General features: G+C 37.5%; 1 pseudogene; it reads right to left on the bottom strand.

Annotated features, from left to right (window-relative positions):
- Positions 1-602: 602 nt before the first annotated feature.
- LOC122447271 lies at positions 603-16536 on the bottom strand (annotated as a pseudogene).
- Between the last annotated feature and the right edge of the window lie 2258 nt (positions 16537-18794).

The following is an 18794-nucleotide window of genomic DNA, read 5'->3' as shown; positions in this document are numbered from 1 at the left end:
CAAGACCACTGCCCATGATCTGAGGTGAAGGAAAGTGCCACTGGCTGGGGCCTTATGGCTGGCCATGTTCCACATTCTAACGGGGCAGCTCTCTGGTTTCACAGTCAGATGGGGCCACAAGCTAAGCTCTGAATTACCTCTGGTTGGGTGGGGTCATAGTCTGTGTTCCCTGGAAAAGAGGTACCACTGGTCTGCAACTGGACAGAGCCACAGTCTGTGCCCTGCAATTATTCCTGCTTGTTGGGACCTCAGGCTGTGCTCAAATGGATGCTGCCACTGTCTGAACTCCATGTACAGGCAAGACGTGGGCTCTGCTTCATGGTCAAGACAGGTCCTAGGTTGTGCTCTGCAATCAGTTAGGGCATCAGACTGTGCCTAATGTGGATGGAGCTGCAGGCTGAGATTTCCAGTCAGACAAGCCACTGGCTCTGCCTCAGTGTTGGCCGTTGGACCTTGTTGCTCAAAGTTGCCGGCCAGGCTGTCTCATTAAGTGGGGCTTTTCTGGCTGTACCCCACAGTTGGCTGAATCTGGAGACCTGTGCCCTGCAGCTGCTCTGCGTCACTGGCTGGGCTTTCCTGTTGGGTAGAGCCTCAGGCTAGACTCACACGTGGACAGGGTCAGAGCTGGGCTCCTTGTCTGGGCAAGGCTTCAGGCTGTGTTCTGGAATCAGGCAGAACCACAGGTGAGCTGTGCTGTAGGATGAGGTTGTAGGCTGGGCTTTATGGTTGGGTACTGCTGTAGGCTGGCTCCAAGGCTGCTTGGGGTTATTGTTCAGACTACCTGGTACCTGTGTCTAGAGGTTATGTGCTCAAAAGTTGGGCAGAGCTACTGGCTTAATTCCTAGACAGACCACAGGGATGTTCTCTGCAGCTGCTGGTCATCTGTGGCCCAGTTTCCATCTGCAGTGGAACTGGAGCCTGTGCTTAGCAATTGGGTGTTACTGCTAATTTGCTGGGAGAAGGCAATGGCACCTCACTCCAGTATTCTTGCCTGGAAAATCCCATGGGCAGAGGAGCCTGGTAGGCTGCAGTCCATGGGGTCGCTAGAAGTCAGACACAACTGAGCAACTTCACTTTCACTTTCATGCATTGGAGAAGGAAATGGCAACCCACTCCAGTGTTCTTGCCTGGAGAATCCCAGGGACGGCAGGGTCTGGTGGGCTGCCATCTATGGAATCGCACAGAGTCAGACATGACTGAAGCAACTTAGCAGCAGCAGCTAATTTGCTACCCTGCTTGAGTAAGGCCACGGAGTAGTCTCCATGACCAGTATGGCCTGTTGACTAGGAAGTCCAATCAGACAGAACTACCAACCAATCTTTTTGGCTTTCTGGGGCCACTGGATCAGCTCTGAAGATGGGCAGAGCCACAGCTGGAATCTCTGTGAGGGGGACACTGCAAGCAGGAATGGGATTCACTGAAATATGAGGGCTGGTTGCTGTAAACTCTGCCTTTCTCCACTCCCGCAGTGTTTTCTGTTTCTCCCAGTGATCCCTGTGAGGTAAGACCTATGTGGGCCTCTTGGGGAATGTTCTCCTATGCTGGGGAAGTAGATATCCACCTTGGGTTCTTTTTTTTCCCATTGGTTAAGCTGTAGGTCTGGTGGGCCTGCTTGGCACAGCACCTTGCCATTTTTGGGGAGATGTGATGAGATCAATGCAGAAATTTTCCTCTTGCACTTCTATTGAGGTCCTTCTCCATCTTTGTGGTTAAGGGCAATGCTTCAGCCTTATCCTCAGGTTCTGAGATTTTCACAGTGGTGTCTTATCTGTGGTTGTTGCTAGTTGGTTTTATGAGTAGAACTGAAGTCAGGAATGACCTATGTCACCATCTTGATGATATCACTCCTCCACTGATTCTTTTCTAAGCTTGAGGCCATAGAATGATTTAAAGAACATAGCTAGAACCATGGTTCCTAAGTTTAGGCTATCAAAGCTTTTTTAAGGTGCTACATTGATTTTCAAAGATTATTAGATTTTTAAGACCAGAAATTATATCCTTTTGCCCTGCTTACCAGTACATCTCTATACCAAATTATACATCTCTATACCAGTCTAAGGTCAATTTCAGCTATTTCTCCTTTGAAACTCAAATTCTGACTGATATCTGTTATTTGTCAAGATCAAAATGATCCTATGCGTTTTGCTGTACTGTAACCTTAAGGGATGTCTGTGAAGAAACAAATTAAAATTTTCTGCTCATCAAACCCCCAGGGTAAAATGAATTGCTTTAGTGCATTCTCTGGAAAGGAAAGGCAAAGGAGACAATTTATTTGTATTCACTTTAACCTCTTCTGGCTGTTGACACTGGAACTGGCTAATGGCAAACTATTAAGAACTATTAAATTCTCATTAATGATGCCCCTGGATTGGAGCCATGTGGTACAGGACAGCCCTTAATAGTAAATGGTAAAGTATATTTACGAAAAGAAGAGAAAGGCATATCTGCATTATTCAGAAGAAAAAACAGAAGACTAGAACTTAATTGGTTATCAAAACCAGGTCAGAGGCTAATTATGATTTCAGTTCCATGTAACTTTACCTTCTCATTTCTTGACTTACTAATTGTTTCTGGCAATGCCATGGCTAGAAGAATAAAGTGCTTTCAGAAATGTGAGCAGCTCAGAATCATTATTAACCTCAGGCTGTCTACACAATTAATAATTCAATGTAAGTTTATCTATACTAGTTTTCAGAATGCCTTGTTACAAGATAAGGTAATATTAATTCGATTGCTGGGGGCAATCTCTAAAAAAGAATATAACTCATATATCAATTAATGTATTCTTAGTTTTGAGGTCTCTATGCTTATTCTTAGTTTTGAGGTCTTTATGTGGCATGCCAATTTTTAACAATTTAAATTTGAAAGAATTCTTATGTATTATTGACATATTAAGGTGCAGTAAAACAAGCACAGGAACACAATTTGGCATATGAGGGCGTTAAAAATATCTATAAAATATGTGTACCAAAGCAGATCTAAATTTTATTAACTCTCCTTTCTTAAGTACTCACCTAGAAGCCATTCACTGGACTGTTTTAAACAAATTAAATTTATTACTTTTTGGAAATTGAAATTTGTTTTTATGTTTGCTAGAGATTATTCATTATTTTCTCCATATCTATAATATTCTATCTGATCTGTGAGGAAAAAATAATTAACGTGCAACTTTGAAGAGCAAAAATAAATGATGCTGAAAGGCAGAAATTTAAACCAGGAACAAGGCAAACTCCAGAATTTAAATTTATACAAAACAGTGCTTTATTGAAAACCTGAAATTTAGGTAACTTAATGTCTTATTTAGAGTTCGTGTTACCGTGTGACCACGTGCAGATCAGTGTGCCTGGCTGTATTAATTTCCTTGTCTGTAATGTACAGTTAATAAATTCTACTTATTTAATTCATTGGATTATAGTGAAAATGCAAAAGCTATGTATAATATTATATTGCAAAGACTCCAACTTTGTTGTTAATGGCAAATTAAAATGCCATTAACACGAGGGGCTTCCCAGGTGACCCAGAGGTAAAGAATCCACCTTCCAGTGCAGGAGACTCAAGAGACACACCCTTCCCTGGGTCAGGGAGAGCACCTGGAGCAGGAAATGGCGACTCACTCCCGTAGTCTTACCTAGAAAATTCCATGGACAGAGGAGCTTAACAGGCCACAGCCCATGGGGTTGCAAAGAGTTGGGTACAACTCAGTGACCGAGCACAAACATGCAAACACAAAACAGTGTGAGAATGATTTACTGTCAGACTTTCTGTTTCTTCACCTGCAAAATGTTGTGAGAGTTAAATGTGTAAAGCAACTGGCACGCAGCTAAATTCTTACTATACAAGACTTTGTAAGAAGATTGATAACCTATATAAGTACCTTTTCCCATTAAAATTGAGGCAAGGACTATGTTATGCAAATGACGATGACATACAGATTTGTATGAAATCATAATTTTGATTTGTATGTTTAATCAAACTGTTAAGACAAATTAAAGTCCATGATGAAAGATCATTTTTGTCATTTGCAATTTATCAGTCTTCATTTTTATTAATAAATTTCATACAATAAGTATCTGCTGTATACTGAAAATTTATTATAATTTTTTTTCACAGAAAGTTTTAGTATTCCCAAGTAAGAACCTATTTCCTGACATATAGAGCAGAAATATTGATAGCAATATTGGATTTCTGTTACTTATAAAAATTTGTTTGATACTCCAAATAGATCTTTTGAATGTCTTTGAATCCTGAGTATTAAGCCCTCTAACCCAGCCTGGTCTTGAAGTTGAATCAAGAAGTGAATGGAGTTTGGAAAGATAGTGATAATTTAGCAGCATGGCAATTAAAAAGGGGATGGGATATTTTCTTTAAAGATAAAAGAGAGATCTCTAGCAGCAGGGAGGCAGTGTAAAAAGTGAAAACTTATACATGATGTTCATTGAAGGTTGAAGGTTAACTGAGAATGTCTGCCCTTGTGGTTTACTACTATATACACATGATGCTAGATGTGGTGGAGATAAAATGCATGGCATTCTTCATATACCTGTCTATGTTATAAGTCATAGAATCTCATATTTGGAGGAGACATTATTGTTTATTTGCTTTAACTTGTGTGCAACTTCACATCTCATAGACACAATTTACAAAGTTTTCCTTGGATGAAATGAGGATTTCCATTTCCATATTTATTTTGATTTGCCTAATTTATATCTTATTTTTTCACTTGAATAAGAATACAAGTGACTTAGACTACTCATCTGTTAGTTCAGTTTAAGTTGGCAGCTTACAAGGGCAGGAGGCTTGTAGGCAGCCTGGTAGCTAACTGCTTAGCAAGAGCAAAATGAATGGTTGGCAACCTTGATTCTGCTTGTAACAGAAAAAAAAAAAAGAGTGTAAATAGAACAATAATAATAAAAACAAGAGAGATTCTGTAGCAACATATTTCTCTTTAGTTTATTTCCACTTAATATTTAGTTGTTTTTTGGGAAACAACAACAACTCTCTAGAACACACAGGGTATTTATGGTGACCAGATCTAGAAGAACAGAAAATATTTGTCTGAAAAGAAACAAATTATGAAATTTCTACCTGGAAACTTTTATCCAAAACTGGAAGTGACAGCTGACAAATTTTATTCTATTATTTGCTACAATGAAAAAGAATACATATCCTGGTGTATACTTTGCCAAGGGAACAATAGTATCTTCCAAATGGATTATTGTTTATTATTATTAGCTTAATAATTTAAAAGTTGCTTTGCATCCATTTAAACATTACAAAAAGCAACACAGTACACTGAAATTACAAATTTCTTTGCTTTGATAGGATATAATGAAATAACTTTTCACATATTGAGGTAGGTATGGGGATATTATTCTGCCTTATCATGAGTTAACTTGTAGTTTGTGCTGACTGAAACAGCCAGTTTATGCACTATCAAGCATACATTGTACATCTGATTTAACCATCAAGAAAAATGATGTGTTGGCCAGAAGTAAAGAAATATGCATACTAAAAATAAAGATTAAACCCCTCTTTCCTGAGGCACTGATGCTAATACTCCTTTGACATGTCTTCCTCCCAGGTGCCAAGGCCATACTGACTCGCTGTGTACATGCTGGTCCCCTTTTTTTCTGAAACCTTGAATGAATATTTCCCTGACTTGTTTAATGCTCTTTGTTTTAAGAATAAAGCTGTGCTGAAAATCATGCCCTTCTGAAGCAGATCCATCCTCAGATGGATAAAGCAGATAATCCATCTGCCTTATCCTTCTGAGCACTTCTTCAAACACTAAACCTTTGCCTGGGTTGGCTAATTGGGAACTGAGCACCCATTCTGTGTTAGTTTTCATTCTAATGATAATACAAGATTTTTCTATTCAACCATGACCTCTCTACGCTTACTTAGGGCCCTCTGCTCTCTAAAAATAAGGGAAGAATAGGGCCTTTTTCTTATTGGTCATTCCCTAGCCACTTTCAACGATATAAATTTGCCAGGAGATAGCAGCATACAAGGAGATTTCCTCAAGTTTACAAGAGAGATTGTTAGCATGTGATGACAAAGAAACTGGCAATTCACTCTCTGAGTTAATAGAGATTTTATGTATATTTAATACTCATTAACTTTTAAAAACAGATATTTCACATTAAAATTGACTTAAATTTTAAAAAGAGCAAAAATATCTTAGATGAGTTTCTAGGAGCTATAGACTACTTCATTGCTGTAATGATATCACAACTATATTTAATTACTTTTACATGGTCAGCCATTTCTTTTAATCCTGGATAAGCCAGAAAGTACAAACAAAATTGATAGATAATAAATGAAGACTTTTTAAATATTTCAAGCTGTAATTTTGATTGTAAGTGAAATTGTTACCAAATAGATTTGGTTGAAATTTTAACTGAAATTTTGTATTATATGTGTATCAACAATGAGACATATATATCCCAAGGGAAAAAAATGTAGCTCTCCAAAACTGGTCATCCCTAAAATGCTTTTTCACCAAGGTTCTATTCAATGTTTCCACAAACTTTATATTTAATAAATGAGTGTATGTGGCATATATGAATGCATGGGGAGATATGCATACAAAAATATCTATTATCTATCTATCTAATGCAACCACCAGAGAAATAGCTTAACCATCTTTAGTAATCTTGGACTGGTGATTTCAACAATAAAGAGCACAGGTGTTATAGCTTTTCCTGTGTGATCATTTATGAGGTGAAGTGTCTGCATGTGTAATCACTTATGGTTCAGCAAGTTTGTTTAGTTTTATTCATGAAAAGTGAAAGAAAGTCACTCAGTTGTCTGACTTTGCGACCCCATGGACTGTAGTCCGCCAGGCTGCTCTGTCCAAGCAATTCTCCAGGCAAGAATCCTAGAGTGAGTTGCCATTCCCTTCTCCAGGTGATCTTCCTGAACCAGGGATCCAACCCAAGTATCCCACATAACAGGCAGATTCTTTATTAACTGAGCCACCTGGGAAGTTTTATTCACAGTAGCCACAATTGATTGATCACATACAACTCCATAATTAATAGCTCTTTAGACTACTAGGAAATCTTTCTCTCTGGGATAACTTGATACTCAAGTATCTCTTCTAGCTTGTGTAGCAATATATTCTCAACCATCAAAATTGGTAATTTTTCAAAGTAGGAGCAAAGATTCATCTTAAGGGAACAATAGGTTTTTCTTGTAAACCAATCTAGAATACTTGAAATATAAAATATGTAGGTACAATTTTAAAATTATGTTTTATCTATTGTTGCAAAACAACCATGAACAATCCTGAAACGTAATAGTTTAAAAACATTTTGTTGTTTTTCTGTAATATGTTTTTGATTAAATAAGCTCAGGTGGTTCTTTCTTGGGATATCATATGTGATCGTAGTCAGATAGCCATCAGGACTGGAGATATCTTGAGACTCAACAGGATCAGATATCCAAGATAGCTCACTCACATGGATTATCATTGATGCTAGCTATCCTCTAAGAGCTCATCTGTGGCTGCTGACAGTTTTCTACAAGCATAATCCCTCCATATTCCATAGGCTATTTAGGCAGTTGAATTCTGAGAGAATAACTCAAGAGGCAGTAATTGGAGACTGCAAGTCTCTTAAGACTTGGGAATAGAAACTTTATTCATCATTTCCACCATTATCTATTGGTCAAAGCAGATATAGAACCTGGCCATATTCAAGGGGAGGCAATATTATCATTACTTCTCCACAGCAGACATTCAGAAAACTTGTGGTCAATTTCACATACATGCTTAAGTTTGAAAATGAGAAGAGGGGTATCAATTTTTCCCAGTTTCACTCCTTTAACATGATCAAACAACTTATTTTGGCAACTTAATTTGTGCAACTTGAAATTTTTTTTCACAAATGAAATAATTTTTTATAAGAAAGACTTCAGTTCAGTTACTCAGTCATGTCTGACTCTTTGCAACCCCATGGAATGCAGCACACCAGGCATCCCTGTTCATCACCAACTCCCAGAGCCCACCCAAACCCATGTCCATTGAATCGGTGATGCCATCCAACCATCTCATCCTCTGTCATCCCCTTCTCCCCCTCCCTTCAATCTTTCCGAGCATCAGGGTCTTTTCTACTGAGTCAGTTCTTCGAATCATGTGGCTCAAGTATTGGAGTTTCAGCTTCATCATGAGTCTTTCCAGTGATATTCAGGACTGATTTCATTTAGGATGGACTGGTTGGATCTCCTTGCAGTCCAAGGGACTCTCAAGGGTCTTCTCCAACACCACAGTTCAAAAGCTTCAATTCTGCAGTGCTCAGCTTTCTTTATAGTCCAACTCTTACACCCATACATTACTACTGGAAAAACCATGGCTTTGACTAGATGGACCTTTGTTGGCAAAATAATGTCTCTGCTTTTTAATATGCTGTCTAGGTTGATCATAACTTCTCTTCCAAGGAGCAAGCATCTTTTAATTTCATAGCTGCAGGTACCATCTGTAGTGATTTTGGAGCCCCCCCAAAATAAATTATCTCACTGTTACATTGTTTCCCCATCTATTTGTCATGAAGTGATTGGACTGGATGCCATTAACAAGATCATGGCATCCAGTCCAATCACTTCAGGGAAGACTTAAGGAATACTTAGTCTTTAAATAATGAATAATTGAAATCTAAAATCTAAATTTAATCATCAATTTGTGATGTAAATTAAACTGCAAAAGGTTTTGAGATGTTTCAATCATGCTAGTATAAATATATTGCATTAGGACTTTCTGATAGATATTTACAGATTGATAATTTATAAAGAACTTTCCAACTAAAAACTCAGGTGATATTTAATTATTTTGTCTTTGGTTTTGTAACAAAAAGTCAAAGTCGCTTTTTTTGTTTGTTTTTTGACACAGTTTACTATTCTTTTTCAGTAAAAATGAAAATTTGCAGTTATTCTTCTAAATTTAAAAGTTATCAGAGGGAGCTAAGATGGTGGAGGAATAGGACCGGGAGACCACTTTCTCCCCCACAAATTCATCGAAAGATCATTTGAACGCTGAGCAAACTCCACAAAACAACTTCTGATGGCTAGCAGAGGACATCAGACACCCAGAAAAGCAGTCTATTGTCTTCGAAATGAGGTAGGACAAAATATAAAAGATAAAAAGAGAGACAATAGAGTTAGGGATGGAGGTCTGTCCCGGGAAGGGAGTCTTAATAGAGGAAGTTTCCAAACACCAGGAAACCCTCTCACCAGCGGGTCTGGGGGAAGTTTTTGAATCTCAGAGGGCAACCTAACTGGGAGGAGAAATAAATAAAACCCACAGATTACATGCCTAAAAACAACCCCCAGAAGGAAAGTACCCCAGACACTCGCATCCAACACCAGCAAGTGGGGGCTGAACGGAGAGGAGCGGGCAATATTGCTTAGAGTAAGGACTGGGCCTGAAAGCCCTGAGAGCAATCTGAGGGAGCTAACGAGAGATAGCAACTTAAACTGTGGGATAGCAAGAGAGAGAGAATTAACCTGGGAAAAGCCCTAAATTTAGGCACTACCCGACCCTTCCCGGAACAAAGGACTGAGTTAATACCAGAGAAGAGCTAGCTGGCTGTGGACCGGCCCATCCCCCGCCAGAGGCAGGAGGCAGGGGGGAGGGGAAAGGGGCAAACTCAGCCCCAGAGACAAGAAACAAAGGTAGAAGAACCAAATCAACAAAATTAGAAATGAAAATGGAGAGATCACAACAGACAACTCTGAAATACAAAGGATCATAAGAGACTACTACCAGCAGCTCTATGCCAATAAAATGGACAACTTGGAAGAAATGGACAAATTCTTAGAAAAGTATAACTTTCCAAAACTGAACCAGAAAGAAATAGAAGATCTTAACAGACCCATCACAAGCAAGGAAATTGAAACTGTAATCAGAAATCTTCCAGGAAACAAAAGCCCAGGACCAGATGGTGTCACAGCTGAATTCTACCAAAAATTTTAGAGAAGAGCTAACACCTATCTTACTCAAACTCCCAGAAAATTGCAGAAGGCAAACTTCCAAACTCATTCTATGAGGCCACCATCAGCCTAATACCAAAACCAGACAAAGATGCCACAAAAAAAGAAAACAACAGGCCAATATCACTGATGAACATAGTTGCAAAATTCCTTAACAAAATTCTAGCAAACAGAATCCAACAACATAGTAAAAAGATCATACATCATGACCAAGTGGGCTTTATCCCAGGAATACAAAGATTCTTTAACATCTGCAAATCAATCAATGTAATACACCACATTAACAAATTGAAAGATAAAAATCATATGATTATCTCAATAGAAGCAGAAAAAGCCTTTGACAAAATTCAGCATCCATTTATGATAAAAAAAAAAAAAAAAAACAAAACAAAAAAAAAAACCTCTCCAGAAAGCAGGAACAGAAGGAACATACGTCAACATAATACAAGCTATATATGACAAACCTACAGCAAACATTATCCTCAATGGTGAAAAATTGAAAGCATTTCCCTTAGAGTCAGGAACAAGACAAGGGTGCCCACTCTCACCACTACTATTCAACATAGTTTTGGAAGTGTTGGACACAGCAATCAGAGCAGAAAAAGAAATAAAAGGAACCCACATAGGAAAAGAAGAAGTAAAACTTTCACTGTTTGCAGACGACATGATCCTCAACATAGAAAACCCTAATGACTCTACCAGAAAATTACTAGAGCTAATCAATTAATACAGTGATGTTGCAGGATATAAAATTAACACACAGAAATCCCTTGCATTCCTATACACTAACAATGAGAAAACAGAAAGAGAAATTATGGAAACAATACCATTCACCATTGCAACAAAAATAATAAAATACTTAGGAGTATATCTACCTAAAGAAATGAAAGACCTATATATATAGAACAATAAAACACTGGTGAAAGAAATCAAAGAGGACACAAATAGATGGAGAAATATACCATGTTCATGGATTGGAAGAATCAATATTGTTTTCACAATATACTATACTACCAAAATGACTATACTACCCAAAGCAATCTATAGATTCAATGCAATCCCTATCAAGCTACCAATGGTATTTTTCACAGAACTAGAACAAATAATTTCACTATTTATATGGAAATACAAAAAACCTCAAATAGCCAAAGCAATCTTGAGAAAGAAGAATGGAATTGGAGAAATCAACCTGCCTGACTTCAGGCTCTACTAAATAGCCACAGTCAGCAAGACAGTATGGTACTGGCACAAAGACAGAAATATAGATCAATGGAACAGAATAGAAAGCCCAGAGATAAATCCATGTACCTATGGACGCCTTATCTTTGACAAAGGAGGCAAGGATATACAATGAAAAAAAAGACAACCTCTTTAACAAGTGGTGCTGGGAAAACTGGTCAACCACTTGTAAAAGAATGAAACTAGAACACTTTCTAACACCATACACAAAAATAAACTCAAGATGAATTAAAGATCTAAATGTAAGACCAGAAACTATAAAACTCCTAGTGGAGAACATAGGCAAAACACTCTCCGACATGAATCACAGCAGGATCCTCTATGACCCACCTCCCAGAATATTGGAAATAAAAGCAAAAATAAACAAATGGGATCTAATGAAACTTCAAAGCTTTTTCACAACAAAGGAAACTATAAGCAAGGTGAAAAGACAGTCCTCAGATTGGGAGAAAATAATAGCAAATGAAGAAGCAGACAAAGGAGTAATCTCAAAAATATACAAGGAACTCCTGCAGCTCAATTCCAGAAAAATAAATGACCCAATCAAAAAATGGGCCAAAGAACTAAACAGACATTTTTCCAAAGAAGACATACAGATGGCTAACAAACACATGAAAAGATGCTCAACGTCACTCATTATCAGAGAAATGCAAATCAAAACCACAATGAGGTACCATTACACGCCAGTCAGGATGGCTGCTATCCAAAAGTCTACAAGCAATAAATGCTGGAGAGGGTGTGGAGAAAAGGGAACCCTCTTACACTGTTGGTGGAAATGCAAACTAGTACAGCCACTATGGAGAACAATGTGGAGATTTCTTAAAAAACTGGAAATGGAACTGCCATATGACCCAGCAATCCCACTTCTGGGCATACACATCGAGGAAACCAGAACTGAAAGAGACACGTGCACCCCAATGTTCATCGCAGCACTATTTATAATAGCCAGGACATGGAAGCAACCTAGATGCCCATCAGCAGACAAATGGATAAAGAAGCTGTGGTACATATACACCATGGAATATTACTCAGCCATTAAAAAGAATTCATTTGAATCAGTTCTAATGAGATGGATGAAACTGGAGCCCATTATACAGAGTGACATAAGCCAGAAAGATAAAGACCAATACAGTATACTAACACATATATATGGAATTTAAAAAGATGGTAATGATAACCCTATATGCAAAACAGAAAAAGAGACACAAATGTACAAAACAGACTTTGGGACTCTGTGGGAGAAGGCGAGAGTGGGATGTTCTGAGAGAACAGCATTGAAACAAGTATACTATCAAGGATGAAACTGATCACCAGCTCAGGTTGGATGCATGAGACAAGTGCTCAGGGCTGGAGCACTGGGAAGACCCAGAGGGATGGGATGGGGAGGGAGTTGGGAGGGGGGATCGGGATGGGGAATACGTGTAAATCTATGGCTGATTCATATCAATGTATGACAAAAACCACTACAATATTGTAAAGTAATTAGCTTCCAGGTAATAAAAATAAATGAAAAAAATAGTTATCACATTAAATATTCATAGATTAGTAGTTCTGAAGAGTAATAATTTGAGAGTGAGCCAAGAGTAAAATAAAGCATGTGCCTGTTGGTCCATTGGTTGAGGATCTATTTTCCAATGAAGGAGACACAAGTTTGATTCCTGGTCAGGAAACTAAGATCCCACAGGTTGCAAGGCAACTAAGCCTGCACACTGCAACTACTGAGCCTGTGCACCACAATGAAAGATTTTGCATCCTGCAAGGAATACCCTATGTGCAGCAATTAACATTCAATGCAACTAAAATATAAAATAAGTAAATATTTTTTAAAAGAGCAAAATCAAATTAAAAACACTAACATTTCAGATGACTTCTGAGAATCAGCATTTTTTCCCCTCTCATTTTGATATTTGTTTATTATTGTCTTCTATTACATTTCTCTCTGACCACTATCATTTTACTCCCTTAAATATCCATCTTCTTCATTGATGCAATAGTTGAAACATATCATTATGATATAAATGAATATTATGATATTATGAATATTATCATATGATATCATGATATTATCATAATGAATATTATGATAGATTATTTTACCACAAAACGTTGGTAAGGAAGTTATTGAAATATTATTTTACCTTTTCCCAAAGATGATAAAATACAGAGGTATGATGATTTATGTTTTAATTTTTTAAACTGAATTATAATTAATTAACAATATTTAATACATTTTGAAATGATTAGCACAAAAAAATCTAATTACCATCTTTGACATACAAAGTGATTATAATACTATTAAGTATATTTCATATGTTGTATATTGAATCCCATGATTCCTTCATTTTCTAACTGGAAATTTGTACTTAATCTCTCTCAATATATCATTCATTCCTGCTCATTTTTCCACTTTGGCAATCACCAGTTGTTTTGTTTTTGTTTTCTCAGTATCTATGTCTCTATTTTGTTGTGTTTGTTCTTTTTGTTTGTTTGTTTGTTTTTAGGATTCCACATATAAGTGAAAGGCAGTATATTTCTCTCTTTCTGACTTATTTCCTTTAGCATAAAACCCTGTAAGTCCATCCACATCATGACAAATGACAATATTTCATTGTTTTTTTATGGCTGACCATGTATATGTATCACATTTTCATCTATTTGTCTGTCAATAAGCAATTAGGTTGCTTCCATGTCTTGGCTATTGAAAATAATGATTCAATGAACATAGGAGTGCATATATCTTTTCATATTCGTGTTTTTGTTTTATTCCTAGGTAAATACCTGAGTGGAATTGCTGAATTCTTAATTTTTAATTTTGTGGGGGGAAATCTTCAAACTGATTTCTATAGTGCCTGCATCAATAGATCACAGAGTTTCTCTTTCTTCATATCCTCACCCATAGTTTGTATTTTTAAATTTTTAAAAATTTATTTATTTTTAATTGAAGGATAATTGTTTTACATTATCACATTACTTTCTACCAAACATCACCATGAAACAGCCATAGGTTTACCCATTCCCCCTCCCACTTAAATATTGCTCCCACCTCCCTCCACATCCCACCCCTCTAAACTGTTACCAAGCCCTGCTTTGAGTTCAATAAGTCATACAGCAAATTACCATTGACTATCTGTTTTAAACATGGTAATGTATATTTACTTGTTATTCTTCTCATTCTTCCTACCCACACATTCTTTCTTGCCTTCAGCCATGTCCGTCAGTCTGTTCTCAATGTCTATGTCCCCACTGCTGGTCTGCAAATAGGTTCATCAGTACCTTCTTTCTAGATTCCATATATATGCATTAGCATATGATAACTGATTTTTTCTTTCTGACTTACTTCACTCTGTATAATAGTCTCTAGGTTTATCTACTCATTATGACTGACTCAAATGTTTCCCTTTTAAAGGCTGAGTATTATTCCATCGTATATATGCACCACAGCTTCTTTACCCATTATTCTGTGGATGGACATCAAGGTTGCTTCCATGTCCTAGGTGTTATAAACAGAGCTGCAATGAACATTGCATTGTGCTGTGCTATGCTTAGTCATTCATTCATTTCTGACTCGTTGCAACTCCATGGACTGTAGCCCACCAGACTCCTCTGTCCATGGAGATACTCCAAGCAAGAATACTGGAGTGGGTTGCCATGACCTCCTCCATGGGAATATTGGGTTACACGTGAGTTTTTCAATTTGGATTTCCTCAAAGTATATTCCTAGTAGTTGAACTGCTGGTCTTGGGGTGGTTTTATTTCTAGTTTTTTAAGGAATATCCATACTGTTCTCCATAGTGGCTGTGTAAATTTGCATTCCCACAAACAGTGCAAGAGTATTCCCTTTTCCCCACACTCTCTCCAGCATTTATTGTTTGTAGATTTTTTGTTGATGGCCATTTTGACCGCTGTGAGTTGATATCTCATTGTAGTTTTGATTCACGTTTCTCTAATAATGAGCCATGCTGAGCATCTTTTCACATATTAATTAGCCTTCTGTATGTCTTCTTTGGAGAAATGTCTGTTTAGGTGTTTTGCCCATTTTTTAATTGGGCTGTTTGCTTTTTTAGGTATGACTTTATGAGCTGCTTGTATATTTTTGAAATTAATTATTTGTCAGTTGTTTTAGTTGTTATTATTTTTTTCCCCATTCTGAGGGTTGTCTTTTCACCTTGTTTAGAGTTTCCTTTGCTATGGAAAAGCTTTTAAGTTTAATTAGGCCACAGTTTTTTATTTTTGTTTTTATTTCCATTACTTTAGGAGGTGGGTCATAGAGGATCTTGCTCTGATTTATGTCATAGAGTGTTCTACCCATATTTTCATCTAGGAGCTTTATTAGTTTTTGGTCTTACGTTTAGGTCTTTAACCCATTTTGAGTTTATCTTTGTGTATGGTGTTAGGAAGTGTTCTAATTTCATTCTTATACACAAAGCTGTCCAGTTTTCCCAGCACCACATATTGAAGAGACTGTATTTGCCCCAATGTATATACTTGCCTCCTTTGACAAAGATAAGGTAGCCAGAGGTACATGGGTTGATCTCTGAACTTCTATCTTGTTCCATTGGTCTATATTTCTGTCTTTGTGCCAGTACTGTACCGTCCTGGTGACTTTGTCTTTGTAGTATAGTCTGAAGTCAGGAAGGCTGATCCCTCTAGCTCCCTTTCTCAAGATTTATTTGGCGATTTGGAGTATATTGTGTTTCTGTATGAATTGTGAGATTTTTGTTGTTGTTGTTGTTCTAGCTCTGTGAAAAATGCCATTGTAATTTGATAGTTTGCATAGAAACTGTAGATTACATTTGGTAGTAATCTGATCTTAGGTGGAATGCGTTCAGTTTTTCACCATTGAAAATAATGCTTGCTGTGGATTTATCATATATGGCCTTTATTATATTGAGGTAGGCCTTCCTATGCCATGGGGTCGTGGGATCCCTGAATGGCTTCATTTATCAAAGCACTTCGCTCTGTCTTCAGGGGACAACGTCTCTGTTTCCGAATGGACCCATCCTTGAGCTCCAGTTTGTCCTGATTATCGGCTGCTGCACGAACGAATCCCATGTTTCCACAGGAGTTGCCAATGGCCTGCTTCGTGAGGCACACCTCGGGACTGACTTTGTGTCCCTTCAGCTCCCCAGTCTGTTTTCCCTGAAATTCTCCTGCTGTTCTGTGAGTGGAAAGAGCAGCACCATGCTCTCAGGCCAGAGACTCCTCCTCCCGTCCCAGAACGTCTTCAGAGAGCCACTGGCTGGCGACCACCAGCGGGACCAGCGCTCTGCTCAGCATCTCAGGGTTAATCTCTATTGGTCTGAGCTGCATTTTTAGGAACCTGGAGAGGAACACATCCCAGAGAAGTGAAAACAAACAGCCTCGGGGGAGATTTTGATCAGTTTCAATTTTAGTGATTATAATTGGATTGTTCATAATTTTTATTTCTTCCTGGGTCAGTCTCGGAAGATTGAGCTTTTCTAAGAATCTGTCCATTTCTTCCAAGTTGTCCATTTTATTGGAATATTGTTCTTCATAAAGTCTCCTATGATCCTTTGTATTCCTGCATTGTATATTGTAACCTCTCCTGTTTTGTTTCTAATTTCATTGATTTGTAGCCTTTTTTTTTTCCCCTTGATGAGTCTGACTAGTGGTTTGTCAATTTTGTCTCCTCAGATTTTAGTTTTATTAATCTTTGCTTTTTTTTCATTTCTTGTTATTTCTGCTCTGATGTTTATGATTTCCTTCCTTCTACTAATTTTTTCTTCTTCTTCTTTTTCCAGTTGTTTTATGTGTAAAGTTTCATTGTCTATTCAACGTTTTTCTGGTTTCTTGAGGTAGTATTGTATTGCTATAAACTTCCCTCATAGAACTACTTTTGCTGCATACCATAGGTTTTGAGTTGTCTTGTTTCATTGTCATTTGTTTCTAGGAATTTTTTTTAAATTTTATTTTTGATTTTTTCAGCATCCTATTCATTATTTAGAAATTTATTGTTTAATCTCCATGTGTTTTTGTCTTTTACAGTTTCTTTTTTTTTTTCCCATGTAATTGATATCTAGTCTCATAGCACTGTGGTCAGAAAAGATGTTTGATATGATTTCTTTCTTTTTTTTTTAATTCCCTGAGGTTTGACTTGTTATGTAAAATATGGTTTATCCTGGAGAACGTTCTGTGTGAACTTGAGAAGAAAGTGTATTCCTCTGCACTTTCATGGGAAGTTCTGAAGATAACAATTAAGTCCCTTTTTCCTAATGCTTCATTTAAGGTTTGTGTTTCCTTATTGATTTTCTGTTTTGCTGATCCGTCCATTTGGTATAGGTGGGTTGTTAAAGTCCCCTACTATTATTGTGTTGCTGTCAATTTCCCATTTGATGTCTGTTACTATTTGCCTTAGACATTGAAGTGCTCCTATGTTGGGTGCATAGATATTTACAATTGTTATGTCTTTTTCTTGTATTTATCCTTTGATCATTATGTAGTGTCCTTATTTATCTCTTGTAATATTCTTTATTTTAAGATATATTTAGTCTGAAATAAGAATTGCCACTTCAGCTTTCTACTGATTTTCATTTGCATGGAATATCTTTTACTACCTTTTAGCTTTCAGTCTTTACATGTCTTTAGGCCTGACGTGGATCTTGTAGACAGCATATGTATGAGTCTTGTTTTTGTATCCATTCAGCCAGTCCATGTCTTTTGGTTGGAATATTTAACCTATTTACATTTAAAATACGAATTGATACATATGTTCCTATTGGCATTTTCTTAATTCTTCTTTTTGTTTGTTTGCTTGTTTGTTTTGGCAGGTCTTTCCACTGTTCATCAGAGAAAGTCGTTCCCTAGGCAGGTTGATAAAGTCATTTCCTAAGCAGGTTGATGAGCAGTCCAGGGGTCCTCAAGGAGAGAGGGGTCTGGAATTCTCAAGGAGGAAGAAAAGAGAAACTTTTTTTTTCCCCTCTATATTCCTTAGGATTATATAACAATAATGTATCCTGCTTGAGGACAATCTCTGGAAAAAAACTTCTGGCTAATTCTGTTATCTTAAAATGTAAATTATGGAAGTAGGTCTAGTGAGGTCTTTACAATCTCCAGACATTCTTTTTATTCATTGTAATAACTAATTGGAGAGTATATAACTCCATTGCTAACACTAGCAAGAGGGTACTCTTTCTGCCCCCTTCTGATGTCTATGTCAGAAGCTTTCTCTATCCCTTTTATACTTTAATAGAACTCTATTTCACAAAAGCTCTGAGCAATCAAGCCTCATCTCTGGTCCTGGATATAATTCTTCTCCTCTGGAGCCCAAGAATCCTGGCATCTTTTCATGGCTCATCAGCAAGCAACCTTTCATCTTGAGGGCTCATCCAGGATCCTTCAGGACAAGGTAAGGATGCTTGGAGCTCTAGTTCTTTGTTCTCCTAGCAAACACATTTTCTGCTGTACTTTGCTAACTCTATGGTGTGCTTGTGTGAGTGAATGACATGCCCTGCATGAAGCAAGTGAGGATCCCTGCTCTGCACTTTCCCAGTGACCTCATACAGCTTATGGCAGAAACGTGTTTGGGGTTTATACCGACCTGCCAATGC

This window comes from Cervus canadensis, chromosome 9, assembly GCF_019320065.1.
Source record: "Cervus canadensis isolate Bull #8, Minnesota chromosome 9, ASM1932006v1, whole genome shotgun sequence".
In the NCBI taxonomy this organism is placed as follows: Eukaryota; Metazoa; Chordata; class Mammalia; order Artiodactyla; family Cervidae; genus Cervus; species Cervus canadensis.
This window is presented reverse-complemented; position numbering and strand designations above follow the sequence as displayed.